Raw genomic sequence first — 26,157 nt, 5'->3', positions numbered from 1 at the left:
AATAGCCCACAGCAACAAAAGAGTTCAGGGGGGAAAAATCAGAAATAAGCCAAAAAAGGGGGAAAAAAAAAGGCTCTTGCCTTTAATATAAAACTTTTTAAAGGCTGAGTTTCTTTTCTCTTATTCTGATGACTTTCTTTTTAAAGATCTTTTTCTCCTTAGGCACTATTAAGAGCATTAAAAATCTCTACAAAAATACAGAAAAGTCTCAAGGCAATACAAGAATTTTCCTGAAGAAAACATAACTGTAAGAGGTGAATTACCCTAGAAAAATTTGGATTTGCCAAAAGTTTCCCTAATTCTAATGTCTTTTAGCAAGTTCAAATGCAAACACTGGCCACCTAGCTCTTGTTTTTTTTCTCTGAGGGTCATTACTGAGGTAACACATGCACAGTACAGTTTCCCGAAAAGACTCCCTGTTATCAAGTTACTTCAAACATAAGGCGCTCACACCTCCCAGCCAAAAGGGTTTACTGACTAGACATCACTCTCTGCCCTGATATGTATGACACTCTTAGGAAGCAGTCATATAAGTGTATTCTAAAAATATGGAAAATGTATATATCTATATTTCCCTATAGTTTCCCTCCCCAGGGACAGGAATAGATTATATTTTCAGTGAGGGGAAGAAAAAAAAGAAAAGAGTTTTTGAATCTTGAAACAACTGTTGTAGCTGGTTTCCACTTAGGAAAATAGTTATCTACAGTTAGGTACTGTACATAATATATATTTAAGGATTTTTGTAGTGCTTGTAAATTTTCCTCCTTATTCAGTTTTGTGTTTATTGAGTATCATAAAAAGATTTCCTGATAACAACTGAAATATAAATACATTAGGAAGAGAACTTTCAGCAAGAAAACATATTCTTGAGTTTTTCTAATTCAAGAATGTTAGTAGAAAGCTATGAATGTACAGCATATAGAAAAGGTGGAATTGTTTACACATTTTGCACATACAGTTCACATGATTTCTTTCCTCTTTTGTTGGAGCATTAATTTGAAAATGATAAGCATTCTGTAATGTTTGCTACAAACACAAAATCATGGTGAAAATATACATGCATAGGCAAAAAATCAAATGGAGAACACGCAAAGCTACGTGGCAATCAGAATCGTAGAAAAATCTCTGTCTAGACTATATTTTGCTTGAACTAGTGTATCACGGATGGGGCAGTGATCTCTTTGGGGGTTTTGTCATTTACGTCATTAGATTGAAACAAAAATAAAATACAAATATCTGCTTCTTCAGTACCTTTTCTTAATAACTGACAAGTGACACAAGCGGTACCTCTTAAACGGATGCAATAACTTGTGAGACCGAATGAACTAAGGTACCCCATTGGTATTTTGGAAACCCAAATCCCATAATTAACTTTTTACCCAAGTGGCAAAAGTATAAGATGTTCTTGCCACTAAGTTGATTATTTTGTGGCGTCTTGTTCTCTCCTCCACAGGATTTGGGGGACCCAGAATGGGTAAAGAGATGATAAGAGAGGATGCATCCTGAACAACTTTTATTGTGAGTAGAAAAAATAGCACAGAGTGAGCATAGGAACAGTTGGATTTAGAAAGATTAAAAGAAGAGAAAAGAGCAACATATCCAACTTAATTAGTCTTTTTCCTTTTTATTTTTTATGTATATATATTGGGGTGATGGGGAGAAAAGATAACTGGATTTTTTTTTTAATGTCTTTGTGTCTTTATAGAGTGAATGTTCTGTTCCTGTCTCTCTCTTTTTAGGCAAAAAACTAATAAAAATAGAAAAACATATATCAGACATTAAGCTCACTCCCCCCCCCTCTTTTCCCTTTGTAAAGAACTCTTTGTTCTCTAGTGAAAATGCTGAAAAATCCCCGGGCAGCTACTCCCTGAAACAAGTGCAAAACACTTAGAGGCTTTTGGGCTGGCTGGGAGCCAGGAACCCTCCCGCTGTCTGGTTAGAAGAGGAAAAAAAGAAGAGAGAGGGAGAGGGAGAGAGGGGAAGAGATGGGGGGGCAGAGAGAGAGGATGAGAGAGAGAGAGGAAAAGAGAGAGAGAGAGAGAGAGAGAGGGAGAGAGAGAGAAATTGGAGCTTCCTTTAATAGACATAGGAAGCAGCTTTTTTTTTTTTTTCTTTTTTTTTTTTCAAAACTGGCGGTCAAGCGTTAAGTAACTCCCGTCTAAATCCACCTGCTAGAAATGAACTTGGGTAACCCCCAGGGGTGCACAAAGACAGGGAAGACAGTAACATACTCCATACTCTTTCCCACCCTCGTTGTACTGCTTCCATTCTTTCTGCACCCATACACAAATGCCCACAGATCTCACGCCACCCCTTTACCCCCCAGCAACAAACACAGCGAAATACATGCTCCCTCAGTCTCCTTAAAAAAAAAAAAAAAAGAAAAAAGAAAAAAAAAGGCTTTTCCATCTCGGTTGCGACACAGTGATAAGGGGTAGCGAACATCTCATACCTGGTGTGAATGCTAATCAGTCAGGAGTTCTCCTTTTCCCAAGACAGGGAACTGTTTCCTTCCAAATTTATTAGAACCTCCTCCACTGCCTCTTTGAAAAACCTTCTTTGTCACCCTCTCCCAAGTCCCGATACTTCTTTAAAAAAAAAATGGCTTCGGAGCTCCTTCTATTCTTGATATTGATTCTCTCTCTCTCCCCCCACCCCTCCTCCTCTCTCCTGTCTGTGTCTCTTCTGAGTGGTCTATTGATAAGTCCCTGGAGGCACTGGGTCAGCCTGCCCGTAGGAAACCAGACACAATGCACAAATCTCCGAGTGCCATTCTGCCATCAGCAAGCAGACCACGTTTAGGAGAGAGAGAGGAAAAAAAAAAACAGTAGAGCAAGAGACAGAGAGAGAGAGAGAGGGAGAGAGAGAGAGAGGGAGAGAGAGAGAGAGACCAACGGAGGGAGGGAGAGACCGACAGAGGAAGGGGGGGGGAGAGAGAGAGAGAGAGGGAGAGAGAGGGGGGGAGAGAGGGGGAGAGAGAGAGACAGAGGGAGGGAGAGACACACACGGAAGGAGAGAGAGAGTGTGAGAAAAAGACTGATTGGAACAGGAGGGAGGGAGAGAGAGAAAGGGAGAGGGAGAGAGAGCGCGAGAGGGAGAGCGACACTGCCAGTCAGGTTAATCATCCCTACTTTAATTAGCTGTTCGGCTTAGACATAAAACAATTGAATTTGAATGATCTGTCAGCAGGCTCGGCTGAACCAAAGGGGAAAAGCGAATATTACAAAAAGACTGTTGGTGTGTTCTGATAAGCAATACTGCTGGTACTGACAAATCCTCAAAGGGGGAACTATTAAAACTTACAACTAAACAAAAAGTGCAAATACAAATGGCACTAGATAGAGGTCTTTTAAAAAAATGGAGTTTTCTCCCCTAGTTTTATGAACAGGAGATATTTATGTGCAGGTACCAACATATTAGGGTCTTCATGTAATGTGTGAAAGTTTATTAACGATGATCTAGGAGTGTAGCAGACAGATGCTGCAGAGAACAAGACAGGTACAGTCGGATGCCGAGTCTAGATCTTGGAGAGAGATGGATGCTGGAAGAAGAGGCACCGTGGCAAGAAATCAGCACAGACAAAGTCAGTGGGCAGACAGGCAGACAGATTTTAGGCATGGCACGATCTCATCTAAAAAGGCAAAAGTTCTGATGCAATAATAGGTGCAAAACAATCCATCCATCCTCCTCTCCCGGGAGCACTCCAAGGTACAGTTAAAATGGATTAATCTTTGTGACAAACAGAGCTGGCAAGGCAGACTATGGCAGACACTGAAGGCGATTCGCAGACCCCGAGAACACCAGAGCCTGGAAGAGCCACAGAGATCAATCTTTCCAACGCCCTGCTTTAGCCGATGAGGAAACTGAGGCCCAGAGACTCGGGCCAATAAATCACAGAGACAACAGCAGTGTCAACATTGGAAGCCAAGGCTCCAGTGGCCCACCAGTGCTGTTTCCATCACACCAGCCAACTTCTAGCTTTCTTGAACGATTCTGACCCAACAGGTATGGAAATCACCCCTGTCTCCAGAAAAACAAGATTTCTTCATCTATACAGTTAATGCACAGACCTCTAATTTTTAAAAATGTCTAAAGAGCTAAGTGGAAATTTTTTCTGGTTTATTTTGATTTCTAGGGATAGGGATTTAAGTGCTTAATTCATTCTCAGAGAAAAGTAGAAAAATATAACCTTGTACTGGCCCAGTCTTAGCAAGGTATAGCTGTGCCACGTTCCAAGCTGGTGAAGGCCAGTTGATCTATCTACAAAGACCTCTCCCAGAGTTTGCAATTCTCTTTGTGAATATTGTCTGCTACACATCACCATGTAAAACGATGTGGTTCTCTCATACAACTCATTTTAAAAATACAGGCACACTGTGGGTGAAAGAGACTGAGCCTTTCAGCTTAGAGTGGCATTTTCAATCACTGATGAGATTTTTCTACCTGGAAGATTAGCTATGGGTAACTTTTCCTATATATTTCAATTGAAACAAGCTACTAAAATAGAAAGGCGAAACTGTATTATCTGCCCACCTATTTGATGTTATCTTTTTTGGGCACACATGATCATATTCAGTAAGGATCTCCTTGACAGCAGACAATTGAAGGTAATTTTTTTCTTTTTTTAAATGGGGAAAGAGGTGCTTATTAAGAGAACAGTGCCATCAGATGTTACTGGAGAGATTAAGTCTCTTGTCCTAAAACAAGAATTATAGTGTATATGAAAGCAAAAACTCTCTCAGTCATGCTTCAGCAACGATGTTGCTACTTAGAGTGAAAGAAGAAAACTGAAAGAAATGTCAGGCACCTGGGAGCCCACTCAAAGGCAAGTAATCCGAGCGAAGTCATGGCCAGAGTAATTTGGTTTATTTGCACGCCAACCTCTTTAACAATGGCTGCTGTGACACACCTAAAACACACGGTCCACTTTCAATCAATTTAGGAGTAGGAGGAATCAGTGATTTTGACATTGGTGGGTCCTCCTGAAGGTAGGAGTACCTGATAGGCAAGAACCCAGGGCACGGTAGCAAAGTGCTTAGTGAATGTGTGCTGGGTGACCTGCATGAAAGGAGAATGAGCTTTAGAGTCAAACAATGTGTAAGTCCCTGCTACTCTTCAGAGCCTTGGTTTCCCTGTCTGTACAAGGGGGTAGTATTCATCCCATAAGATTATTTTGAGGGTGACATGAGCTAACACAGATAGAAACCATGGCTGGTGATTACATGGTAGTTTTTATTGAGGAAGGAAGAAAATGAGGGTGAAAATAAATGAAACTGCAAACTATGGATGTGCTATGTTCAAAGCATCCAAGCTTAAAGCATGAATGCATACAAGCAAAGCAAGGACTTAATACATAGCCGTCTATTGGAAAGGTATAGAAAAAGTTGCTTATAGCTAATTTTCCATGTAGCAAATCTCCTCAGTGATTAGAAATACTGCTATAAACTGAAAGATCCAATCTCTTTCACCCACAGTGTGCCTATATTTTTAAAATGAGTTGTACGAGAGAAGTTCTGGAATCTAAACTTCGAGGCTTATCTGCTGGTGTTTGATCTCTTTGTTCCTAGACTTTGGTATATTTCCTGGCTAATCATCGTCACCATCATCATCATCACCATCAGCATCATCATATCACTGAATACTTGAATTGTGTTAAGCACTCTGCGAAGTACTTAACACTTTTTAAAAGCATACTTTAGTGCCACAGCAACCCTATGAATTAGGTACTACTAGTCCTCATCACATAGAAAAGGAAATCGAGGCGTAGAGTTCGGTGGCTTGCCCAAGAGCACATAGCTAGTCGGTGTGGAGCTGGGGATGGAATCCAGGCGAGCTGACGGTAAAGCCTGCACCCTCAGCCACGATGCTGGGCTGGTGCATGGTACGTATTCAATAAATACGTGTTGAATAAATAAGCAAATGCATAAAACACCGGTGTTTTAATTTCATTAAGAAATAAATGAAAATCTGTGCCCAATCAAGTGAGAGGATCCTGTGTACAGACTATACAATCTCACTTGAGGTGGCAGCCCTTCCAGAGAAGCCTGGGCGAGCCGTGTCCCTGCATAGTGTTGAAAATGGATGAGGTGAAGATCGCTGGCTATGACCACCCAGGGCATTAAATATCTGACGGCATTTTCAGCACTTTGAGGGTAGTGTTAGCACACGGGTTATTAATTGGCTTAATTCCAGTTTGGATAATTACATCGTGTCTCTTTAATTTTTCCCTGACTATGCCATTCTTCACTTCCTGTCACAAATGTGCTCTTTAAAAAAGCACAGGAACACACACAAACATATAGTTATATTTAAGGTTTATATGATCATCTAGCGAGTTCTTTTTTTCTAAATGATTAGTGTATAGTAGCCATGTAATGAATGAATGGGCTAAAGAACTGAAGTCATTGCAAAATAAAGATAACTACTTGAAGCTGAGATTTTCATTTGGCACCGAAATAAACAGATTTTTAAACCATTTCCTTGGTGACAGGATTCCAATCATATTTTTTTTTTTTTCTCATGGGCAGATATTTCAAGGGCTGATGACCTGCTGATGATAAGCTGATTTCCTTACACTACGTAGTTTCCAGCATAGAAAACAGCAATGAAAACTGATCTTTTAGAGGAAAAAGTTAAGACTAGGCCCTGAATGATACAGTATTCTGAACTCATGGGTTTTAGAACAGTCATTAATGCAGTTATTAGACCCTGACTTATTTAGCAGTTTTTTTTTTCTTCGCCAAACATATTACTAGAAAAAATTTCAAATTACAGAAGAAAAGGACAAGGGTTCCTAATTTAATAAGCTTAGGAAAGTTTGATAGTCGTAAACAGACACAACCCCTCTCCTTTTCTCAAAGAATTCGTGGCCTTTGAAATACTGACTGTGTCTACATGAAACCAAAGAAAGTCTCCTGGAGGAATCCATTTTAGTAGCATACACAAACAGTTAAATACATCCATGGCAGAGAATGGTTTATTAGTCCTTTTCAGTGTACATCTGTATGAATAAGACATCGAATATAAGGAACATAGAAAGCAGGAGAACAAAGGGTTAATTTATTTACTATGCATGAGAGTTTCTAGACCTTTGCTTCCTCAGCTTTTAGTTCAAAATTCCATGCATACTCTGCACATAATAATAAATGCCATAATTCAATGTATGCCATAATTTGATTTACTTTCAAGCACCTTTTCTGGTTCAGCTCTCAAAGCTTTCCTTCCTATAAACTTCCTCCAAATTATTCTTCGTGGCCCTCTGTAAATCATCATTTGAAACTGGTATTTGTGGGGTGACTCGAACACCATCAGCAGATTTCTATCAAATGAGCCATCTTTCCTTTGGGGAATCAGTGGTCAACGTCCACACCCTTATTGGAGAAGGGGCCAAATCACACTAAAAAAAAGAAGACTAAAACCTGAGCCCTTTCCCACCTCTTTGATGCTTGTAATAATGACAGCAGTCACTGAGTGACTGTCCTCTAGTTTGTCAGTCCTGCCTAGAGACCAAGATCTTCAGGACAAGGCCTTTACACTCTGCTCCGTATACTGCATGTATTGTCTGTTATTACACCTGCCCATGGCGGAAGATGCTATCTCAGAAAAGCTGGAGGCAACAGCTCTTAACTCTTAGTTCTTCATATGCAACTGCAATTTATTTTTTCTGTGCCTCAAGTTTCCGATATGTAAAAGGGGTATATTTATTTCCCCAAGACTACCGATTGGATGCTTAGACTAAAGGAGTATTGTTGGGGAGGATTTTAAGAATTAGTGAGGAAAAAGCACTTGTGCTAGAGATTTTTATAGCCTGCCACTATTTTTGTAGCAAGAAGGTCTTGGATAATACATTCTAAATTCAAAATTTAAGTGAATTTTTAATTCAAAAGAAAAGTGGACAAGATTTATACTGAATATTAGAGATAGGTAAACAAGCTCTTGGTTTTGCATTTATTTTATTTTATTTTATTTTATTTTATTTTATTTTATTTTTTTGTCTTTTTGTGATTTCTTGGGCTGTTCCTGCGGCACAAGGAGGTTCTCAGGCTAGGGGTCTAATCGGAGCTGTAGCTGCCAGCCTACGCCAGAGCCACAGCAATGTGGGATCCGAGCCGCATCTGCAACCTACCCCACAGCTCATGGCAATGCTGGATCGTTAACCCACTGAGCAAGGGCAGGGATCGAACCCACAACCTCATGGTTCCTAGTCAGATTCATTAACCACTGCGCCACGGCGGGAACTCCTTGGTTTTGCATTTAAATGTTATCTAGGAACAGCCTGATAGATTTCTATAAAAGCATGGAATCTTTGACCGAGGTGGTATTTAGGAGACTCTGGTTCTTTTGGTTTACAGGGAAGAGCTGAATGACTTCGACATTTTATCTGGTAAGTACTGGCACTGACCTCATCTGTTTCCTGGTCCCACTCCCTTCTCAGCCACACTGGACAAGACGGCTGTCACATTCTTGCTTTTCATAGTCCTGCCCACCCCCCTTTTGTACATATTTTATTAAAGAGTCTCTTAATTCTGGTGCTGAGAAAGGGGTTCTACATTCTGAATGTAGTCTGATGGATACACTGCAATTGGACTGTGGTGGGTTGAATAATGACCTGGAAAAAGATATTCATTTTTTTGAATCCCCAGAACCTATGAATGTTACCTTATATGGCAAAAGAGTCTTGTGGATGGGATCTAAATGTAAACACAAGAGGTCTTATAGGAGAGGGATAGGAGGGTCATAGTGAGAAGTAAGAGATGTGATGACAGAATCAAGAGGTGAAGTTATTTCTAAATAAATTAAAAAAAAAAAGACTAAAACCTGAGCCCTTTCCCCACCATGAGCTAAGGAGTGCGGATGGTCTCTAGAAGCTACAAAAGGCAAGGAGATGGATTCTCATCTAAGGCTTCCAGAGGAACCAGCCTTACTATCAGCTACCTTGATCTGGATCTTATTTCACTACACAGCTGAAACTTTTCTTAGCTTTTTTTTTTTTTTTTTTTAAAGAGATACATTACCTTGTTGCTTCAAACTGAGCTTGTGATACAAGACTTCTTACCAGCCTACAGAAAATATTGACTAGGATAGGTCAGGGGTGAGTCTCTCCCTCTTGCCTCTAAGAACTTCCCCCTAAGTTGACAGGAAGCCATCTATCTAAAGATTGTTGGTTACTGGATCAGTTGCCTATAGATCCATCTAATCACATTTGCCTAGGTCCAGTCTTATCACATCTCTTCATTGGTGAACTGGTACTCATCTTCAAGATAATCAACAACAGTCAACAGTAGGTTCTAGTTAGAAGCAAACTGAAGGGTTTTGTTGAGTAATTCTTGAGACCTTAATTTATTCTAAACAGTGAGGTGCTCTCTTGCTAGTTCCCCACCCTACATTCATTCCACTTTTTCCTGGTGGAGGTCAGGATTGGAGAAAGGAAGGCAACATCATGCAAAACAAACTTCCTTCTTAGGACTATCTTGCCTTGATATGTCATTGCTACTCAGATATGCACACAATCTGTAGGACAGTGCCCCTAAAGGGTGGTTCTTGACAGCATTAGCAGTGCCTAGAAACTTGTTACAGAAATAAATGCTTGGACCCTACTCTACACTTGTTGAATCAGACACTCAGTGGTGAATATCTGGTACCTATGCTTAAATAACCCCTTTAGATAATTCTAAAGTCTAGCTGAGAATCATAGGGCAAAATCTATGAGGCTTGGCAAGGCTAGTGAATATTCATAAGTGATATCATCTGCTCATCTGGGTGTAATTTAATTGTAGCTCTGTTGTTTGCCTACTATGTGACCTCAGATCATGTTCTTAGTTTATCTCCTTACATACAAAATGGGAATGATAGTATTTTATATATATATAATTTATTATTATTGTTATTATTGTTATTACTGCCCTATCTATACAAAAGGTTAATGTAGGACTTAATCAGATCATGAATATGAAAACACCTTATACTTTACAACTGCAAGGATGTTATTATGGAAAAGAAACATTCATAAGGGGATCAGGAGTGTCCTGGGACCAAGGTGTTGGGGATATCACCTTGATTATTTCCTATTAACTGAGGCTCTGAAGTAATAGTAGTAAAAAAAAATTCAAGAAGCTCAAAGTCAGCTCTAATTCTCCAAGCCAAAACGAAGGCCAGAAGTGTACAGATTTTTTAAGGATGTGATAATGCATGGAGGAGGACTCATGGACGTTTTTAGCTTCTAGAACCAGGTGCTGAATTTTTGATTCGAAATTCTACCTTTCTGTTCATCAGGTAGCAAAATGTAGTAGCATTTTTGAATACTGTATCACCAATGAAAGCCTGTGGCTTGCAAGATTCAGAGTCATACTCCTTTATAAATTCCTAGTGCACTCAGTTTTAGTAAAGTGGCCCATGATCTCTTTCATTTCCACACCACATTCTTAAATAAGCAAGAAGCTCCAGCAAGCCGGCTCAAAGACAACTGATTATATTCACAGATTTTTTCAGTGGAAAGGACATAAATCTTGGTAGGTGGGAATGATTGTCTAAATCAGGATTGAGACTTTATTAGATATCGAGGTCCATGTTCTTAAGGATCTGGAAAAAACTCTCACACAACCTGATTAGATGCAGCCATGATTTTCACGGAAAATTATCAGGATTTTATCCAATCTTTTCGTAATGAAAATTCACAGTATTTACCAAGGGCTCTATATTAGTGGAGGAAAAAAAGACCTCCTTATAAAAGATGGCTAACCATTCCTTTTCCTTTTTGCATGAAATCATAGCAGGTATGCCTTTTGGCCTGAGGGCTCTTCCATCCTCTGACAATTAAAATCTACCTGTCACATTTTGGCATCTCTTTGGTGCCTGGTGCCTTGCAGGCTTGCAGGACTGTTGTGGTGTGGAAATGATTCTGTTAGGGTTGCTGTTTCCTTCGAGCCAGTCACAATGCGTGCATTAGGGGAAGCAGCTGCTCCTTTTAAGAGCTCTGTGTCCTTAAGCAAGTCATCTGCCCTTTGAAACATCGTAGATTTTTCACTTATAAAATGTGGATAATATGTGACTTAATAATCTCACAAGTTGCTGAGATCACTAGTTGAGGATCAAAAAGGATGATGTATCCAAAATGCTTTGTAAACTAAAGATCTCATCTGTTTGGAATTGTTGTTATTATTATTTACACTTCAGCAGAAGAATAAAGGTATATATATATAAATAATATGGATGGGAGCCTGTATATTTTCAGACACTTAAGTCATACGTATCACCCTGGTTTTCTCCTGAACTTACATTAATCTCTTTGTCAGGTTATAGCTAAGGTGGTAACCAAGGATATTATTTCTGGAGTTCCCGTCGTGGCACAGTGGTTAATGAATCCGACTAGGAAGCATGAGGTTGCGGGTTCGATCCCTGGCCTTGCTCAGTGGGTTGGGGATCTGGCGTTGCCGTGAGCTGTGGTGTGGGTCGCAGACGCGGCTCAGATCCCGCGTTGCTGTGATTCTTTCATAGACTGGCGGCTACATCTCTGATTAGACCCCTAGCCTGGGAACCTCCATATGTCACTGGAGCAGCTCAAGAAAAGGCAAAAAGACAAAAAAAAAAACGACATTATTTCTTTTAAATCTTTATATGATATTTGGGTTGATTATAATGAGTTATACATTAAATAGACACTGCTGTAGAATTCATGGTTCTGTTCTGGCCAACTCTACTTTGAGCATATTACCTAAGTAAGAACAAATTCAGTGTTTTAAAATAAAAGAAAGCATAGCATCCAAAGCTGGTATTGAGGAGTGAAAACATCTTCAAAGGCCAGTGCTTGGTTGCTTAACATCAAACATCTACTTAGAAATGTCTATTAGTTCAACAAGTATTCCTGAAGGAAAACCTGTTGCAAAGCTAGTGGGTAGTCAACATTTAAAAGGACACAAGCAGGTATTCTGCCACAATGCAAATTATTATTGCTTGGATTGCCCAAACTTTGTTTAAACAAATCTATGAGTCGAGTTCACAAAGAGCCCATGCATTGTTGCCATGCAGTAGCTATAAGAATATATAGTATCCAATCAATGAGTCCTTTTAACAGAAGGGAAATTACTTGGTATATTTTAATGTAAATCATGAATGTAATTATGCAAAGAACATATCTAAATATCTAGAACTGTTATTTAAATCTTTAACTGTTGTAAACAATACCCATCTTTTCTGCTGTGCATCTTTAACTGGACTATACGCTCCCTGAGGATAAATCCTGACTTACACTTCTCTGAATTTCCCAGTGCCTCCAGTACAGTGGTTTACACACAGCATTTGCTTCCAAAATATCTGCTTTTTAATTGGATTCGCCTCTTATTGGCTTTTCTTGGGGGCAATTAAGCCACATAAAGTGCCCATAGATAAAGGCATCATTATTACTGAGGTGAAAGTTGCAATTCTTAATTTTTTTTTTAAATTATGCATTGGGCCACTTATTTTTCCCATGTGACACTTAACCTGACTAATTATAGAAGTGAATAGAAAAACATGATTCTCTTTTAAAAAGCTCACTTTACATGCAACATTTTTAGGAATCCAGCTAACACGTCAAGCAGAATCATTCTGCACAATGTAGGTTACGGCGAGTATGTACTACAGTTTTGATGGCAAATATTTTAAATTAAAGCAAGCTACTCACAAAATTATATCAACATAAATATGCACTCTCTCACAAACACACATTTGCACATCCTTAAACTTAAATTAATGCAAAGACGAGATATATTCTTTGTTCTGGTGGAATACAAATGATGAAGACTAATAAATGAATAAGTAAGCACTGGGTAACCAAATCAATGTCTGCTCAATTCTGGTCAAGGAGGTGAAGTGAGGTTTCCCTTTGAGTCAGAGAATGTAGTGGATAAAAAGGATGTGAATAGCTGGGGGGATTTCCTGAGGCCATTGCAGACCAGCTCACACACTGTTAAGAGGCTCGTTTTTATGAGACTTTTGGTTGCATTTGTAACGCTTGCTCTAGGTCCCCTAGAGCATTAAGTGCCACATCAGAGTACTACAACCACAGGACTAAACGTGAGAAGGTACATTCCAAGGTTCTTTTCTTTCAGACCCAAATATCCAGGAGGAGCTTATCAATATTTTCAAGACCTTTTTTCATCGTTTGTTTTCCTCTCCCAACCAACCTACCAACCAACTAAACAAACCAAAAAAACTCCAAAACCCCTCCTTTTGAATAGGACTACACGGAAAGGACTTTTGTTTTTGATAAAAATCTAAATTCTTGTATGTAAAAAAATAACCAACTGTAAAACCTGTGGATTAGTACAGTTAATTATTTCCACAGGTAGAACATAATTCTTTAGAAAAAACAACAAAACCTGGTCTGACTGGTAAGTTTGTTCTAGATTAAGGATTTAGACACAGTGTGATAAGTATTTGTTGTTTATCAGGTTAGGTGCAAGTTAACCGGCCCGTGTTTTAACATTTCACTACTGCATTAAAGAATTAATAGTTTGAAATTATTAGCTGGCTCTTGTCACCATTTTGGGGGAACAGTACCACCCACTTCTTTCAAATTTGGCTCAAAACATAGCCTGGGATCTAATTTTTCAAAAAAGCAACAACAACAACAAAAAACCATCCGTAAAGTTCAGAACAGGGACAGGAATCATCAAAAGGATAAGATCCAATCTTAAAATCACTAGGGAGAACAAAAGCTCACTTAATCCTCAAAGCAAATGTAAAAGTAGGTGTTTTCTGGTTTTACTGATGATGCTGAGGCTCAGAGAGGTTAAGAAACTTCATCGGTACAGAGTTGAGAGGTAGCAGTACTCTGTGTCACACCTTGGTCTGTCTGACAGAACCTGTTCTATTTACTTTTATACTCCCCATCCCCAAAAGGTCTCTGGCCATCCGAGAGTTTCTTTGGGATGAGCCATCAGGTTCATGGGGTGACAGAACAATTACAACAATTATGATAATTGTTCAATGTATACATATGTATGTATTAGGTATATACATATATGCTTTATATACTTATGATTATATATATGATGTATGTCACACATATATGTGAATACATAATGATGGCCAACACTTAGTACTTACAGTGTGCCAGATATTATTCTAAGTACATCTCTCTAAGGTAGAAATTATTATCATCTAGTTTTACAGTTGAGAAAAGTAAAGCATACATCCAGAAAGTGGTACAGCCCAAGCTACTCTCCATTACCCTATCTCTCCTTTGTACTCTTTCCTATTTGTTATTACCTTGAGATTATACCTGACCTCTGGCCTATTCTTTTGAGACTTTGCTCTCTCTTAGGAGATAATGAGTAGATCTTAGAAGGTGAAATAACTTAATTACTAACTGGCCAATAGTTTACTTGCTAGGGAATAAAAGGACACAACTTGGTGGAAAATTCCCATTTGTATAAGAGAAAGTCCCCAAAGCAAGATATTATGGCCTGGAAAGTAGGGGAGACACTTTGTGTAGGTGGACTTTCTGGGTCTTTCAAATCATAATACACATACAACCACTGATATATAAAGTCAATTTAATTCAATATATATTTAATGAGTACCTGCTATAAGCAAAGGACTCTGCTAGAACCTAAGCTCTGGAAAATAGCTATAAAGATGAGTAAGAAGCCATAAACCCAATGTTAGAATACAGGGGAAAATAAACCCCACATAACTAAAATACAAGCAATATAAGGCTGACACCACAAAGGGTTGTTAACAAAATTCTGTAGGTTCACTGGCTTGAGGAATAGCATTTGATGATGGACATTAGAAAAAGTTACCAGAGGAAGGTAGTGTTTGAGATGGACTTTGGAACATGGGAAGAGTTCCAACTGTCAGAATTTAGGCAAGGAGCACGGAATGAATAAAAGCATGGGGAGGGGAAAGCACAAAGTATGTTTAGGGTTGACTTGCTTAGCATCTAGAATGCTCAAAGGAGAGCAGCATTCTATGCTCTGGGTGGCACATTGAGGTGGGAGTGTATAGTTGGCAACCGGAAACCCATGTCTGTGGCACCAGAGTCTACAGGCTAGGACTAGATACTCGGATTTTCAGGAAGGTCTCCAAATGTCTGGTAGCGCTAAAACTCCCCTCAGACTTCAAGAACGCAGTGAGGGAGGAAAGAAAGGCAAACTTACATTTTGTGGCAGATGAAGGAAGAATGGATGAAGGGGCAAGGAGGAGGATTCAGATGAACAGGGAAATCATGAAACATGTTATAGAGCCAAAAGGTGAAGAATGCTCTTGAGAAGTGGAGATAGGTGGTCAAAGCAGTTACATCAGTAAGAGTGATGGTAGCACTGCCTGCAGGAAGAGGCATATTTAAGAGTAGGAGGAGTTTTTTTTTGTTTGTTTGTTTGTTTTTAATCCTTGAACTCATCTTTAAGAGGACCACTTCTTATCCCTTTCTACTCTTACCCTAAACGCATACATGCACTCAAGCATACACATAACTATTTCTGTTCTACGTAAAGTTTATGGCATTGCTAACTCTGAAGCACCCAAGCTATGTCTGGAAATTTTACCAGTAAAGTTCTAATTTTATTGCTTGCTCTTTATTTAAAAGATGACCGACTTTTAGATGTGCAAGTCAACTGTTTTTGGTGGGAGTGCAAATTTATTCACATTTTATTTAACAAATACTTTTGGAGCCTTTTCTATCTTCCAGGCATTGTGCTAAGTGCTAGGATCAGAATCATTCCCATAAATGCTTAGATGGCTTTACCTGTGAGCTTTGCTCTTTACGGTTGGCACAAAGTCAATGCCTTTGTGATGATGAGTTTCAGTTCCAGTCTCTGAGAGTTTTTGTGTTCATATTTTAAGGCATATTTCTGTATAACTTTTCTGCGCCAAGATGCTTTTAAAATGTTTTGAATAATTTTCAGTATCAACAAAGGGTGCTCTAGAAGAACAAACCAATGCCAGGTCAACAAAAGAACTGGTTCTCTTGCTTTGCCACGTGGTAGTCCAGTGCGTGGGCAAGCAAGAATACCTTTGCAAGCACTTAAAACAACTATGAAAATCTTATCCTTAATTGTATCCTCTAAAAAATAAAGGCAGCAAGAATAATCAGCTGTAAAAAAGCCATGTAAAAGGGGATCTACAAAAGATACCCTTGGGGCTTCTTTATTAACTTATTTGTATATATTTTTTGCATATGTATACATTTAAAAAATCCTGTCCTGAGACATCACTTTAGCCTTTTTATAATACATATAGTAATAATATATGCTTATGTATTATATGATTTATGTAATTATATATATATATATACATAAAAATGTTCACATATATATACAAACATTTTTCTCACATATATATATAAACATTTTTCCCACTCAGAATTGAATTTTGGCTGTATATATTGTTTTGTAACCTGCAATCTTTCAAGCACAAGTATGCATAGCCTTTGCAATGCAATTATTCATTGGAAATAAGATTTTGGAAGCTGTAAAACTTAATACCACAAGAAAAGAAAGCAAGGAAACTTAATACATATACCATAAGCAAAGAAAGAAAAGTCAAGTGCCTCTAGGTGATAGAGTAAATGAGTGAAGTGGATATAGCATAAAATATGGGGTGAGAGATTCTCTGTCTAATTTGAGAAGACATGGCTTGTCTAAAGGAAACAGCTAATGCTCACTTCCAAATATTCATCCCGGGTAAAAAGGCAGGTCTATTATTTCAAGGTCTCCACATTTTCGAGAGAAGTGGGGGAAAAAAAAAATCTGGATTTTTTGGGTGAGATTGCTTAATCTTTAATGGTTCAAATTCTCAAATTATTTAAAAATATTGTATGGGCAATTTTTTATTTTATTTTTTTCTGTAGGCTAGCCTGATGCAGCTCACAGGTTGCTAGTTTGTAACCTTCAAATAAAAGCAAAGGAAATATGGTGTTTGAAAATATATTTCTAGGCATGTGAGTTAGGCAAATAAAGTTTGTTTCAAGTTTTTGCAGTAAGGAGAGATGTGATTTGGTGAAACTGAACCTAAATATGCAAATCTTGGAAAATAGGTAAATACTGCTCCCCAATTAATCATCCATTGGAGATTAACTAAAAGAAGCTTCTAAAATATTTCAAACTTCTCAAAGAACTATGCTTTAATTACAGAAAACTTTTACTCAGTGCACTGTCTGATGACATCTAATGATCATTTTGCTTCATTTTCCATCTGAACAAACATTTCCCATTAACATCCACCTGCACTACTTCCTTTCATAAAGAGGAGGTGGTATTTGGCTATTCTCTGGTTCTGATTCATGAGAAATCAGCCCAAGACCGACATTTCTGTTCTTAACAGATTTTGGTTTTTAAATCCATAGAACACAATGTTTCCCTGGGCTGAGTTCTAGCATGCCAAGTTTTGGCTGGCCACAGACTTTGACATCTGAGTGAAAAATCTTTCAACAATGGCATTTAAACTGAAGAATCAACAGACCTTTAATTATAACACTGCTTGTAATCTCCCCACCTCCCTCCTCCTTTTATCATGATGTTCAAATTGCCTAAAATCACTAACTGCACGGACAGCATGTTATTTCATTTGCCATTGGAAATATCATAATTTGGAAACTTGGTGGCTTAAGATTGTGTATCAATTTTTGAAAAATCAGGATTATTTTATTCACTATTAATTAAAGAGGCATATGGGACAAAGTTCAAAGTTACTGACTCAGAAATAAATAAAAACCGTTCAGCATACAATTTTTTAACTTAACTAAAATGTTCAAAATTTTAGATAAGAGCAGTATTTCTACTTGGAAATTAAGCATTAAATATATCAAAATATGGAGTTTCTTTTTTGTGAGGTTTCTCTAAGTGCCTCCATATTTTTCCATAAAATGTTAAGTGATCATTTTTTATAGCTTTTAAAAAAAATGACACAGCCTTAGATTATTATAGGTTTCCCTTATATAATAAGACATTCTAAACTGCTAAAGTGCATTAGGAATCCTTTAAAAACTTCCTTTTTCGAAATCAATGTTGCAAAAGTACTTAGTTTATATCAAATATGTCTATCTGGATATACTTAATGGACAAACTGGGGTTAAAAACATATATGTGGAAAATATTTACTTCCATGTTTTATAGTGGCTAGATAGTTTTTTGTTTGTTTTTAAATACAGTGCTTGGTTATATGTTGAAGGTGGGCAAAATTTCAGTTCCTTTTCATCTTGAAGAGAAACCTGGCTCTAGATTTCCAGGAAATGGATTTATTTAGACCAAACAATATGTCAGCTTTTTATACATAATTTCTAATCTTCATAATATGTCTGCAAGATAGGTATCATTAATCGTGGTTGAATTATTTGATTTATCTGAGCCTTAGTTTCCTTAGTAGTAACAGATTAATTACAGGGGTTTTTGAGTCTTTTTGTCCATGGATTTTAAGCAGTGGAATTCAGATATAACTACAGATTTGACTTCAAAGAATCTGCTTTCTCTTTTGTAGAGAGAAAAATAACTCCCTGGAATGTAGACAACTGTTCCCTGTGTTATTGACCCTGCTTTCTCAAGACAATGGGTTATCAGAGAGGTCATTTAATTATGTTTAGCCCTACCTAGTGACTCTGAAATTTATCTTCATTTAGAGTATAACATTCACATTATAAGAAGTCGTAAGTCTGATTTCCTGGACAGATCTGGTTTCAAATCTTACCTTTTATTATCCCCATAAATATGCTCGTATTTATAAAATTATGTCCTGTTGTGTTTTTTTTATTGTTGTTGTTCAGAAAATATAATTCCCATCATTATCAACTTTCAGTGTAAATTAGCTGAAAAGATCAGGTGTGGGAAACTAGTTCTGACCAGCATAGTACACTCAAGAATTAGATCCTCCAAGGTAGAATCAGTAGAGGGAATCTGAATCAAAATTGTTGAGAGATGTAGAGATAATAAATAATAATAGTAATTACATGTACTAAACTCCTTTTTTTTTTCTTTTCCTTTTTATGGCTGCACCTGCAGCATATGGAAATTCTCAGTATAGGGGTCGAGTCGGAGCTGCAGCTGGGGCTTATGGCACAGCCACAACCACACCAGATTTGGGCTACCTCTGTGACCCACACTGCAGCTTGTGCCAAGGCTTGATCCTTAACCCACTGAGTGAGGCCAGGGATCAAACCCACATCCTCACAGAGAGAATGTCAGGTCCTGAACCCCCTGAGCCACATCCAGAGCTCCTGTACTGAATTCTTAACAGAATGTTCCCGATCCTATTTATATATCATATTTAATCCTCACAATAGGCCCATTTTACATATGAGGAAACAGAGACTTAGAGATGCTAAATACCTCACCTAGGGTCATATGCCTAGTAAGTGGCATGTGATTCCGGAGCTATACATCATCTGTTTTACTAAACTATCTCCGAGATCAGGGGAACAAAATCTAAAGAGGTAAATTTAAAGAGCAGCTACAAGACTATAAATAGAGGTTGAAACCAAGACTCAGAATCTAGAGTGGGAACAGATTAGGAACTAAGGTTGGTGGGTCCAGCCTTGTGGAGGGCAGCAGGTGTATGATACAGAGAGGTGACATTGAAAGCATAGCAACATGCAGAGCTGAGAGAGAGAGGCAGGGTGGGAAGGGAGAGAGAGGGAAAGAAAGAGAGAGACACTGGGTGGAGGGTGGGAGATAAGATACATAAGATACATAAGGCTGCTTGGCTGGTTTCCTAAGTTATTCTTTTTTACAAATGTAGATAATGTTTTGTGGGTTGGGGCAAAGAGGACAAAGAGGATGTGTCTGAGAGCCCTACTCAAAAATAACTCCCTTCATGTGTCACTAATTGGAGAGGGAAAAAAAAATGAGGTTGTCTAACAAGCTTCATTTTTAAAATACAAATTTCCCCAAGAGGCTTAAACCTCACTCATGCCTTGGAGTACATTACTTTCATGAGGCTACCAGACCACCTAACAGTATAAACAGTCACAAAGCCACAGTTTGATTGGGGAAAGGTACTGGCTAACTGCAGGCCTGAAGAGTATAAAGGAGACGAGTGGTGATATAAATGAGGATGAGAGAAGGAGTTCCCCAGGGAGTGGGAGGGCACCGAATGCAATTCTGTGAAAATACTGTTAAGATCCAGACGAATGTCAAGTACTAGCATCATCATCATCATTACTTCTCTGCACTGAGCTCTGGAATTTTAGTAGTAGCCAGTGCTCATCCAAACCCATACTTGGTCGCTCATTTCTAAGGTAAATAAATGCTCAGTGGAATGCCCCACTTATAGCAGCCCCCCTATAAATACTAGTTGGGCATATGGGATGTCAAAATTTGTTTGGACATTGGAAACTTTCAAATTTTCCATACTCAAACCTGTTTCTCCAGTCCAACCTGTCAAGTTCAGGAGACTGTTTCCTCAGCAGGAGTAAGGGAGAAAGATAGAGAAAGTGAAGAAAGAACTGACCCCTCATCCCTCTGCTTCTTCCCACCTGCGTGGCCCAGTATATCACACTCTAGATTCTGGGGCCTTCAGAATATATCTCCTATGACTGAGGACATGTGGTAATAATGGAGCTGTGTGAAAGTTCAATTAGGAAACGGATGATGAAAAATGAACAAAACAAAGAGGGTGTGTTAAAAGATGAGCCCTTTAATTAATGAGAGGGCGAACCCCTACTGGAATTTCTAGAGGCTTTTAAAATTTTTCACTTTACATCTGTTCTGAGTCTGCCCTGTGGTCTGAATATTTGTGTCCCGTTCCCCCACCCGCCCCACCCCCACTGCCATAATTCCTATGCTGGAATTCTAATCCCAATGTGATGGCATTAGAGGTGGGGCCTTTGGGAGGTGATTTGGTCCTGAGGGTAGAGCCCTCATGAATGGGGTCAGTACTCTTCTAAATGAGGCCTGGCAGAGCTCTCTAGCCCCCTCTGCCGTGTGAGGATACAAGGAGAAGTCTGTGACCTAGAAGAAGTTCCTCACCTGACCATGCTGGCATCCTGATCTCAGACTTCTAGTCTCCATGACTGAGAAATACATTTTTGTTGTTTATAAGCCACCCAGTCTATGGATTTTGTTACAGCAGCAAGAACACAGGTTCATTTTTAATGCTGATATATGCAGTTTCAACAGGCACGGCTAGAGCATTAAAATCAACTGTGGAACACAGGCATAGCTGATCTCTGGGAACGTGGCCAGTCCCTGTGAGGACAGAGAAGAGCACACTGGAGGTGTGCCTGTGTCTCACCCTCCCTGGTTTTCCGGCCCTTCAAGGAATCTCCCCCTTCACATGGATCTTGCATATTTATGACATGGGAAGTGTCACAGGACACTTCTAAATTATAGTGCTTTTCAAATATGTTTTATATCTTACTCTTAACAGGAGAGGAGAGGTACTTTCTTATAGATGGAATTTGCTAGCAAGTTTGTTATTTGGGATATGTTTTCTTATTTGTGAATTGTGACCCTAAAATGCTCATTTTGTCTAAAGTGATAACGATAATGTAAGAGCTGGAATGTGCAGAGCAGTGGCTGCCAGCTCGGACTGTGTATCAGAATCACCTGGGCAGGTTAAAAAAATCAGATTCCTGAGCCTTGGCCTCCCCCCCTCCCTTCCTCAAGTGACTGTTATACATTGTCAGTTTTGGCTGCTTGCAGATGGTTATGATGACCAGGGATATTAATCAACGTCTTCATTTAACCGATGAGGAATCTGAGACCCAGAGAGATACAATGACTTCTCTAAAGTCACACAGGAATATATTATATGTGAAGATAATGGCTGTGGATAATGTGAAACTGACCCTATTAGCTATATTCCATATTACTTCACTACTTTATAATATATTTTGTAGGTTTTTATGTATAATTCACACATCTGCAAGCCACCATGTGGCATTCCAAATGTTGTTAAGAATGGAAAGGAAGTGAAAAAGACCTGCAAGCAACCTAAACTGGTTATGAAGTGGACCACACATAAATCCCTCAAGACTCTCTGAAAAGCTCTGCTCTTGCCTCTCTGTCTTTTGTCTTTGAGACCGAGAGAATGCCACATCTTGATCTTCAAGCCTGACCCTTCTGCTGCCCTATAGTCTCTGATCTCCAAAAGCTCAGCTGAACTCTCCTGGATACCCAGTCAGTACCTATGTGCTGTGTTCAAAATTAAACTTGTGCTTTCTGCTCCCAAATCTGCTCCTGCCCTTTAGCCCTCTGCTTCTGTTTATGGCCCCACTCAGGCTCAACATTGTAATGATGTCTTTGGTGCTTTCCCCCTCTTCCCTCCCCAAATATGATGGATCAATTCTCCCGCTGTGCCTCATCAATCAGTTTCCTGGCTCTGTTGGCTCTGTTCGTTCCCTCTGCCCCTGCCCTAGTTAGAGCCTCATTGCCTTTTTCTAGACTACTGAGATAGTCTCCTACCTGATCTATGTCCCCTGGTCACTCCCTTCTCCAATCCATTTTGCTCACCACTGCCAGATTAATCTTTCTGAGGCACAGCTCTGATTATGTTACTCTCCTACTAAAACTTTCAAAAGCTCCCCATTGTCTACTGAATAAAGTCCAAATTCCTGGCCTGGTAATCAAGTCCTTTCACTTTCTGGTCCCAATTTATTTTTACCACTTTATTTCCCACTACTCACCTTCACACACTCTGTGCTCCAGTTAAACCCAACTACTCCTTTGTAGAGTCATTACCCTTTGATTCTTCCCAGCTTTGCTCACGGTTTCAGAAATGTTCTTTTCTTCTACCTCGGTCTGCTCCTTGTTTTACAAGCCTCAAATCCAGCATCCCCTCTTCTGGTAGAGCCCCCAGTTACCCCTCCTCTGAACTACAATAATACTTAATCTCTACTGTTTTCAAAGAGCATATCAAATTCTACTACAGATTCTAGAAAAGGAGGCATACATCTCAGAACTGCTGCTAGATTAAAACTTTTCTGAGGACAGGATTTGTGCCTTGTTTATCTTTGTATTGCCCCCCCCCCACCCAGTGCTGAGTACACAGTGAAGCACACTCATTTTACATATTTGTCAAGTGAGTGAGTAAATGCCCGGACTTTATATGCACCCTAAATGACGTTGGTTGTCTTTTGTTTCTTCCTAGTCCAAAGGAGATTAGAAGTAGTACATTAGAGAAGGAATGAGGATTAAGATGAGGCTGGCACAAGAAGAAAATCGATCGCTAAAGAAGAGAAATAAAAACTATAAAAAGAAGACATGAGAACAGAAAATATTATAGTACTCTGGGGATAAATAAACACATAAGCAAATAATCTCATAGACTAAGGACCAAATAGTTAATGCTACATGCAACTGCTTGGAAACCACAAAACGATATTCAAATATATAGCATTATTTTTATACTTCTCATCAGCACCACATCCTCACTGGCACCAGTAGAGAGACAATACAATTACTGTTTAAGGTGATGACCCTCAGTCATTTAGAAAAGTATGAATTATGGTAAATATAGTCTCAGAAAGTTGGAATGTATGTAAATTTTGATACTATAGACTGAAATTTAATATTAGTAAAATAAAATATTGTTTGATAATTAAGAGGAGATAAGCTTCAGTTATATGAGATACTCTGTTTGCATAAACTGATTTCCATAGTGAAGTCAGATAAATAAGCACTCCCTCTTTACACAGGAATACACCTATATATTTTTCTAAACATAAAGGAAATAGTTTTTGTGTCATTAAAGATAAAATATGCTCATGACATACAATTTAGGAAAACAGAAAAAGGGTAGGACAGAAACATGTAGATTTCCAGGATCTACAGTGTGCCACTAAAAATTAGCTGTGATTATGTAATATGTATAATTATATATGCCATCCTTTAGTATATAGCATAACTTTCAGGTTATTATAAGCACTTCATAAACATTTTATTGACTCAAAAATTCTATCTATAATACATATCCATGTTAAAGTTCCCTCAAATTGAACATATAGTTTATTTCCAGTTTTATAACATATATGTCTGAGATTTGCCATGAGCTGACTGCTGAAGATGAGTGAAGAACTTATGAGGGCTCACAATGTTCTTTCTACTTTTGTCTATGTTTGAAATATCTACAATGAAAAGGTAAAAAAAAATGTCTATGTTAAACATTTTGTGTACAATGTTTTTATTTATTTGTAATTATCTTCTTAGGTTAGAATTTAGTACCTGCCTGGTTCAAGGTCTGACCCCATCACTGCCTAGTTATGTGACTACAGGTAAACTACTGATATGCTCTCAGCTGAAAAATGGGTGTAATAAGGATAACTGATAGGGCTGTAGTAAGGATTCTATAAGATGATATGCACCACGTGCCTTACAGTGCCTGGCATGCTGCTAGTGTGCAATAAATATTACCTTGAAAAAGCAAATACTGGTTGCATATTATGGTTATAAAAACATCATCATGTATAAGCTGAGAAGCACTCCAGAAATAACACACTAGAGTGCATCATGTCCATCTCCAAGTTAGGCACTTATCCTAAAGATACTGCCAATGCTAAAATAATTTAGACTCTTAACTGCCACCATGGAGCATTTTCTATGTGGCTGAGACAGGACTAAAGGCTTCACATATATTATCTCATTTAATCTTCATGAGAATTCTTGGAAGCAATTACTATTTCTATTCTTATTTCATAACTAAAGAACTTGAGGCTTAAAGATTAATTAATTTGCCCCCAAGGACACAGGAACAGACAGACCTGTTGTCAAACACAGGTCTGAACCCTTGGAATTCATCCCTAAGATCTTGGAATTGGCCTTTGGACCTTGCCCACTTTTGTACAGATCTCAGTATTTCTAGTCTTTATCCCTCAGAGGCAGATTTAAGTTTTGGACAAAACTTCGTTAAGTTTAACGGGACCTCTGGTTGGACCATATTTTCCTTCCTTTCACTTTAATTGGTATTATTTCATTTCACTTCCTTTCACTTTAATTGGTATTATTTCATTTAAAAGATGTATTCTAGAAAGCAATTTCAGAAAAAAAAAGTTCTCCATAAAATAAGATGCCCTTTAAGAATACATATCTCATATCCAAAAAATTAATATATGTATGGTTTTAGAACAATGATTTCCCAATGGTTTGATTAACTTATGTCCACTGTAAAATATTTCATTATCAAACATACACATATGCATGCTGTTCAGAAAACCTACAAAGTGGTCCATATTACATATTTCACTTTAAATATATAATCTCTAAATGTGTATGTGTAAGTGTATATGTAAGATACAGACAGTGCAAGTTTGATTTTGGAAAATGCTTCAAAAGTCTGCAAGGTGTTTTTTTTCTTTTCTTTCTCTCTTTTTTTTTGTCTTTTGTCTTTTTAGGGCCACACGCACAGCATATGCAGGTTCCTAGGCTAGGGGTATAATCAGAGCTACAGCTGCCACCTATGCCACAGCCACAGCAACACTGGATCTGAGCCACATTTGCGAGCTACACCACAGCTCATGGCAATGCCGGATCCTTAACCCACTGAGTGAGGCCAGGGATCAAACCTGCAACCTCATGGTTCCTGTTTCTGCTGCGCCAGGACGGGAACTCTTGCAAGGTGGTTTTTTACAAACATTATGAAAAATTAAGGCACAGGAGGTCTTTAAGACAAAAAAAAAAGGAGTTCCCGTTGTGGCTCAGAGGTAACGAACCCAACTAGTATTCATGAGGATGCGGGTTTGATCACTGGCTCTGCTCAGTGGGTTAAGGATCTGGTGTTGCCATGAGCTGTGGGGTAGGTCACAGATACAGCTTGGATCCTGTGTTGCTGCGTCTGTTGCTGTGGCTGACAGCTGAAGCTCTGATTGGACCCCTAGCCTGGAAACTTCCATATGCCACGGGTGTGGCCCTGAAAAGGAAAAAAAAGATCAGGGAGTTCCCATGTGGCTCAGCGGTTAAGGATCTGGCATTGTCATCACAGTGGCTTGGGCCACTGCTGTGGTGTGGGTTCAATCCCCAGCTCAGGAACTTCCACATGCCCAGGGTGATGCTAAAAAAGAATGGTCAGATGGTGAATCAAGTCTTTTATCTTGTCTGGGGAGGCTACTTCTATGCAATGTGCTCTGGATGAGCAATGCCAAAGGGGGTGCTGCATTCCTTCTGCCTCAGATGGTGCATTTATGCATCTGTATTATAAAAAATGTGCCAGCTCTAGCAAGCTCACAGCACTGAGCAAAGTGCTATAGTTACA

At 38.8% G+C, this 26,157-nt stretch overlaps 1 protein-coding gene across 10 annotated transcripts in view; it reads right to left on the bottom strand.

Moving 5' to 3' along the window:
- Positions 1 to 26,157, bottom strand: part of ZBTB20 (zinc finger and BTB domain containing 20) — a 799,736-nt gene that overhangs the window by 116,855 nt on the left and 656,724 nt on the right. For 2 of the 10 annotated variants that reach the window (XM_047791832.1, XM_047791915.1), the window contains exon 1: positions 2,453 to 2,897. The exons of the other annotated variants lie outside the window; for them this stretch is intronic. The gene's annotated coding sequence lies outside the window, so the exon portion shown is untranslated. Of the gene's footprint in view, positions 1 to 2,452; positions 2,898 to 26,157 lie in introns of those variants that run through there. 10 annotated transcript variants of the gene reach the window in all.

Source organism: Phacochoerus africanus, chromosome 1 (genome assembly GCF_016906955.1).
Source record: "Phacochoerus africanus isolate WHEZ1 chromosome 1, ROS_Pafr_v1, whole genome shotgun sequence".
Lineage (NCBI taxonomy): Eukaryota > Metazoa > Chordata > Mammalia > Artiodactyla > Suidae > Phacochoerus > Phacochoerus africanus.
This window is presented reverse-complemented; position numbering and strand designations above follow the sequence as displayed.